This window comes from Ursus americanus, chromosome 29, assembly GCF_024610735.1.
Source record: "Ursus americanus isolate L20-20 chromosome 29, mUrsAme1.1.p, whole genome shotgun sequence".
NCBI lineage: Eukaryota > Metazoa > Chordata > Mammalia > Carnivora > Ursidae > Ursus > Ursus americanus.
In genome coordinates, this window is record NC_142155.1 from 6,964,811 (window position 1) to 6,972,057 (window position 7,247).

General features: G+C 38.6%; 1 pseudogene; it reads right to left on the reverse strand.

Annotated features, from left to right (window-relative positions):
* Positions 1-2,184: 2,184 nt before the first annotated feature.
* Positions 2,185-3,080, reverse strand: LOC123797443 (protein MEMO1 pseudogene; annotated as a pseudogene).
* Positions 3,081-7,247: the final 4,167 nt, after the last annotated feature.

A 7,247-nucleotide genomic window follows, 5' to 3' on the forward strand; every position in this document is an offset into this window, starting at 1 on the left:
CCTTTTACATGGAAGTTTTCTTTTGTGGATATAGTTCTTTTTTGTGAAAAGCTATAACACCTCTTGAATAAAAAAATTTAAGTAGTTGCTTGCTCATCAACCATTAGGGCTGTGGAATTAAAGCCACATTCTCAGGAAATCAAGGATTCTGTGTCTGTGTATCTCCCATTAGGGATCATCAACTTTTTTTTTTTTTTTTTGCATATAAAAGGACTTTTGCATTAATGACCTGGTAGTTTGTAATGTATACGAATTATGACTTATTGTGACTTGTTAAAAATTAACTTGCCCACATATTGCTGGTTAACTAGCCTTCAGTTTTGTCTTAAAATATTTACTATATTCAAATCTAATAGAACTGTTTACTTAAACATAGTTGCTGTTTTATAAGGTATCCTACAATTCAGACTTTTTACAAAATCAGACCTGGCAAAAATTCTATTATTCTTTTTTTTTTTTTAAGTTTTTTTATTTACTTGACAGAGAGAGTGGGAGAGCACAGTGGGGGAACAGTAGAGGGAGAGGGAGAGGCAGGCTCCCCGCTGAGCAGGGAGCCCGACGTGGGGCTTGATCCCAGGACCCTGGGATCGTGACCTGAGCCAAAGGCGGTTGCTGAACCATCTGAGCCACCCAGGCGCCCCAAAAATTCCATTATTCTGAATTAATTAGTTTTTAAATTGATTTCACTCATTTATTAATTCTAAAATATATATATTGGGCTCTTTTATTCGTCAGATCCTATTGGATATATGCTGAGTGGATCTCAGTCCTTTCCCTCAGAGGAATTCTTGTCTGGTTTGGGAGGTACAGGTAAATAAACGAAAAAAAAAAGTGCCGTGCCGATCCAGTGGTATACAGAGGCTGGAAGTCCAGAAATGTATCTACAGAGGAAGCAACTTCTCTGTTGAAATTGAAGGACTGACTGATTTTCTGGGTATACAATGGTTAGAAGGACACTGCATTCAAAGAAGTCATATGCAAAGGAATCAGGGAATCAAAATAGTATTCTGAAGAAATTTACATGAAATGATAAAAATCACAGATGAAGTCAGCATAGAAATAATACTGCTTAATGCCTAGTTAACTTAGAATGTAGGTTTGAGTAAATGGAATTGAGACCAGAGTTTGGTAGGATTAATGGTGAAGGCTTCTAAACATAGCCTTTCCAACAGACCAAAAGGCTACCAAAACTTCAGGTGAGTTTGAAATGTTTCATAATTTAAATGAAAAGTCAAAATGGCCACAGAAAGGTACTAGAATGTTTCAGATATATAAAGTATAGGTCCAGGAAGTGAGAAACAAACCCCTCTAATTTTAAAGCCAAAACGGTTAACTGAAGTGAAGTGACTTACACTGGGGTCCATGTACCCCTTCGAGTCTGTATTTTTGTATCCTTTGGTAAATACTTAGTAGTGCAATTGCTGGATTATAGAGCAGTTCTATTTTTAACTTTTTGGGAACCTCCATACTGTTTTCTAGAGTGACTGCACCAGTTTGCATTCCCACCAACAGGGCAAAAGTGTTCCCCTTTCTCTGCATCCTTGCCAACATCTGCTGTTTCCTGAGTTGTTAATTTTAGCCATTCTGACAGGTGTGAGGTGGTATCTCATTGTGGTTTTGATTTTGATTTGTATTTCATGATGATGAATGATGTTGAGCAACCTTTCATGTGTATGTTAATCATCTGGATGTCTTCTTTGGAAAAACGTCTATTGATGTCTCTGCCCATTTCTTACCTGGATTATTTGGTTTCTGGGTGTTGAGCTTGGTAAGTTCTTTATAAATACTGAATACTAGCCCTTTATCAGATATGTCATTTGCAAATACCTTCTCCCATTCTGTTGGCTGTCTTTTGGTTTTGCCAACTGTTTCCTTTGCTGCGCAGAAGCTTTCTATCTTGATCATGTCCTAATGGCTCATTTTTGCTTTTGTTTACCTTGCCTCAGGAGACATATCTAGAAAAAAGTTGCTACAGCTAATGTCAAAGAGGTTGCCGCATGTGTTCTTCTCTAGGATTTTGATGGTTTCAGGTCTCACATTTAGGTCTTTCGTCCATTTTGAATTAATTTTTGTATATGGTGTAAGACAGTGGTCCAGTTTCATTCTTCTGCATGTTGCTGTCCAGTTTTCCCAACGCATTTGTTGAAGAGACTGTCCTTTTTCCATCCCTGAGGATTTGGAGCTTCAGTGGATCGTGAGTACTCCTGCTGCGTAACTCACTGAACTGTCTTGCTAGTTTCTACACTGGCGTGACTGGGCCTAATTCAAAAAGTAAAAGCTCTTATTCATTCTATTCTTCTGGAGCTCTGTGATAGCATTTAATAACACCCCAATGGGATATCTTCCACATATAGGATTATGGTATTTCTTCAAGTAATTGCTAAATGATACAGGGTCTAGTTGTTCTATGATACCCACATCCATTTTACCTTGATGTTCAATAGATCTATAAATCTCCCCCTGGGAATCATCATAGTAACTATAATGGAAACTTTGACCCCAATGGCGAAATCAGAAGAAACCACAAAGAGATTACTAGGGTCCACTAGATATTTACTGAACAATTTTTCAAATTCCTGTTCTTTTGACTCACTCAGAGCTCCAACCAGTAGAGGAATAATGTAAACTCATCCTTGTGGCTTTCCATGGCTTTAGCTGTATAAGGCAAATGCATTTCAATACTGTGTTCATCTTCCTCTCTCTGCAGAGACATGTGTTCAAATATTCCTGTCTTCCGTAGTTCTCTGTAAAACTTTTGGTCCATACAAAGGTCATACAGAGGTATCCTATGTATATCCACCCTGGATAGTGCACATTGAGAGAGGCACATGATGAGAAGGCCCAAGGATGAAAATTCTCCAGGTAATAGATGGATCCACTTGTTTGTAAACATGAGCAGCACAAGACCCACAGTATCCTGCATGGGGTGCAATTATGGCTCTAGCAGGGCCTTTTGCAGACTGTACTTGTTAAAGCCAACCTTCTAGCTGTGCATTCAGCTGCAGTCCCGAGGCTGCATACCAGCTCCAGGCATGACTGGCTTTCCAGCAGACCACTTTGTTGGACATCTTGTTGCCTGAGCCACCTATGGTACATAAGGATGAATCTCTATTCCCTCATTTAAAATCTGGAGATGTCTTTAGGTCTCAAATAATTCTCTTGTAGGCAGCACATAAATGGGTCTTGTTTTTTTAATCCATTCTGATACCCTATGTCTTTTGATTGGAACATTTAGTCCATTTACATTCAGAGTGATTATTGATATGTATGAATTAAGTGCCATTGTGTTACCTGTAAAGTCAGTGTTTCTGGTGATATTCCCTTTTCCTTTCTAGTCTTTGCTACTTTTGATCTTTCTTTCCCACTCAAAGAGTCCCCTTTAATATTTCTTGCAGGGCTGGCTTTTGTTTGTCTGGGAAAAACTATTTATCTCTTCTTCTGCTCTGAATGACAGTTTTGTTGGATAAAGTATTCTTGGCTGCATATTTTTCCCATTCAGCATGTTGAATATTTCCTCCTACTGTCTTCTGGCCTGCCAAGTTTCTGTAGACAGATCTGTGTTCATGATTTGTCTTCTTTTGTTGGTTAAAGACTTTTTTCCCTTGCTGCTTTCGGGATTCTTTCCTTGTCTGTGTATTTTGTGAGTTTGACTATGATATGTCTCGGTGATGGCTGGCTTTTGTTGAATTTAATGAGAGTTCTCTGAGCTTCTTGGGTTTTGATTCTGTTTCCTTCCCTGGTTTAGGAAAGTTTTCAGCTATAATTTCCTCAAACCTTCTTTCTCTTCTTCTTCTGGGACTCCTATGATACAAATGTTATTACATTTTAAGGGGTCACTGAGTTCCCTAAGTCTACATTTGTGATCCAATACTTTTCATTCCCTTATTTTTAGCTTCATTATTTTCCATAATTTTATCTTCTATATCACTGATTCATTCCTCTGCTTCATCCATTCTTGTTGCTATCACATCCAATTTGGTTTTACCACTCAGTTATAGCGTTTTGTTTCAGCCTGACTAGTTTTTAGTACTTTTATCTCTGCTGTAAGGGATTCTCTAGCGTCTCCTATGCTTTTCTCAAGCTCAGCTAGTATCCTTATGATTATTGTTTTAAATTCTGGTTCAGACACCTTACTTGTATCTGCATTGATTAAATACCTGGTTGTGACTTCTTCCTTTTCTTTCTTTTGGGGTGAATTCCTCTGTCTTGTCATTTTATTTGGGTCACTGTTTTTTGTTAGGAAAGCCTGTTGCATTCCTGCTGCTGAATAATGGCTATATTAGGAAGAGGTCAAAAAAAAAAAAAAAAAGAAAGAAAAGAAAAGAAAGAAGCTAAAACCTACTTCCTCTCAAACCGAAGCTTTGATTGTAGCTCTCTATGATCAATAGACTTGGTGCATGGGGAAAGTTTGTGCTGGCCTTCTGGGGGTGGGGCCTGCTACACTGATTCTTTGGCTGACTTGCGCTAGTGGAGATGAAACTGCAGGGCGATGGGGAGGGGGAAGGGCTTGGTGTAAGTGGCTGCGGCCTCCACCAGATGGTGCTGTTTTGCTCACTGAGATTGGTTAGTGATGACAGGGGTGGGAGGAATGGCATCATCCAACTGTCTTTTCTCTGGGTTGGGTAGCGCGTACTGCCACTCTTCAGGAAGCTCTCACAGAAGAGCAAACCATCACCCTGTTGTGTCCCTGGCTTCCACCAAATCCTTGTCTTCACCCTGCCTGCATCTGAGCGATTCATCTGTCAGGTGGCACAGCACTCTTGTGTTTTTTTGCAGGCACGTGACTGGATTTCCAAACTCTAAATTTTAGAGATCCCCACAGAGCAGACCCATGCTGATCCTCTGGGGGAGGGTCCTGCTGCACTTTTGCCATTTGCCAGTTTGTCCTGGAAACTGGTTGCACCACCACGCAGCGGTATGGATTTTATGGTAAAGTATAGCCAAGACCTGGTACCTAGGTTTGCAGCCCTCAGCCAGTGTCTCTGTTCCTATGCTAGTGAACAGGTCAGCTCAATGGCAACTGCTGGGTCCCTGTAGTATTTTCTTAATTTCATGTAAAGTGCATCACCCAATCAAGATGGGATTAAAGCATATACAGACACAAAACTAATTTTTTGGATTGTATTTTTTATTTTACAGTTTTTATATGTGACATTTTGTGGTACTAAAGAAGTGGTCTTGCAATCTCATATATTTTATTGTAGTGATATTTCAATCTCTATGACTAGAATCCCTAGCGTTCAAATCTCAGCTCTATCATGTGACCTTGGGCAAATTACTTAACTTCTCTCTGCCTCAGGTTCTTCATCTGTAAAATGGGAATAATTCGATAATACTTGTCTCACAGGATTGTTGTGAGGAGGGAAAATGCCAATAAATTTAAGGTTCATGGAACATTTCCTGACACAGAGTAAAAACTGAATGTTTTGTTTTCAAGAATTTACTTAACCTAATAGAGTCTCTATTTCATTATCTGCAAGAGTAGATTATATGTCATAGAATTGTTAAAAGAATCAAATTGAAAATTTGAGAGTAAACAATCAGTAACATGAAAAGCGAGGGGTTGTAGTCTCCTTATTCTGTACCTACTTCCAAATACTGATGCATTAGTAGACAAAATGATACTATGCATTGTCATGGTAACTAGGTATGCCCTAACTCATTGCTCTTTTTGTCCTACTGATGCGCTGTTTTCTTAAAGGTAGTCTAGAAATTTCCTTTTATAGATATATCTGAGAGTAGTTGCCCAAACCAACTTCTAAATAAAAGAAGTTTCCTCTCCCTTTGTATTAGTTTTCTAAGAAAAGACCAGAAAAAAGACTATTGTGTATAGAGAAGGCTGATAACTTTATTTAGGCATTTTTCCAAGCTTCAATTTTTAGTTTGTAGTGTGGCATCCATAAAAACATGTGCTTTAGGATAAAGGCTTTCTTGTGCTAAATTCCTGAATTCCTGGCTACCACTTGCTGCGTAGTGATGGGCAAGTTACCTGTGTTTTGGTTCCTACATTTGTAAAAAAGAATACTAAGAACACCTTAACCTGTTGAATTGCTGTTCTAAAAGACTTACTACATATAAAAGATTTACAATGCTGCATGGTACATCCTAAGACCTTGATAAATATTAGCTATTTTGATAATTATTGTTCTTTGTGTTTAGTTCAATGGAGTAAAGTGAAGTTAAATTTTTAAAAAATATTTTATTTATTTATTTATTGAGGTAGAGAGAGCATGAACAGGGGGAAGGGCAGAGGAAAAGGGAGAGAGAATCCCAAGCAGACTCTGTGCTGAGAGCAGAGCCTGGCATGGGGCCCAATCCCATAACACTCAGATCATGACCTGAGCCAAAATCAAGAGTCAGACGCTCAAGTGACTGAGCCACCCAGGCACACTGAAGTTTGTATAACTTTATGTTGTGCATGAAAACATTACAAAACAAAACAAATCTAAACCAAGTAAAACGATGTCAGCAAAAATGGTGGAGGAAGGATCTCTGAATATTCTCCCCTTCATGAAATGAGAACAATGGCAGTAATTGTTAGAAATTTTTTTATAGAACTCTAAAAATTAACCAAAGGCTTGACAGAGTCTGTAAAAACAGCTGAATTGCAATAAAAAGAGTAATTATTATGGCATTTTAACTTTCCCTATTCCCATACCCTCCTGCCAAGATCTATAGTAACCTTAAAAAACAGTAGTCCATAATCATGGTAAACACCAGCAGCCTAGCAGCATTTGGAAGTGCACAGTGGGGTTGGAGCTCCTCCAAAGACCCATTCCCAGAAAATTATCATTATTTTACCTGTCAGATGTTTCTTGCTGACAAGGCTGTTTTCACTTGATCTGACTTGGAGCTCACCTAGTAGGAATAGCCTTTTCCCTGGCATCTGTCAAAAACAATTAGAGGAAATTATTAATATTTTGACTGCCCAAGATTATGGTTAACAGTTGGAGCAAACAATAGGCTAACTAAATAATTTTTTAAAAATCTGGAACATGAGATGCCTATAGGGGGCGCTGAAAAGACCTGACATATTTCTGGGGATCTGGGAGGTCACCTGCATGCTTAGGGCTGCTCATATGCCAAGGGATGTGTATATGCTAACAGAAAACCTGAGAAGAACCTTAACACTTGTCTTAGTTTGTTCGGACTGCTATAATACAAATATCAGAAACTGAATGAATAGCTTATAAACAACAAACATTTATTTCTCACAGTTCTAGAAGCTGGGAAGTTCATGTCTGATG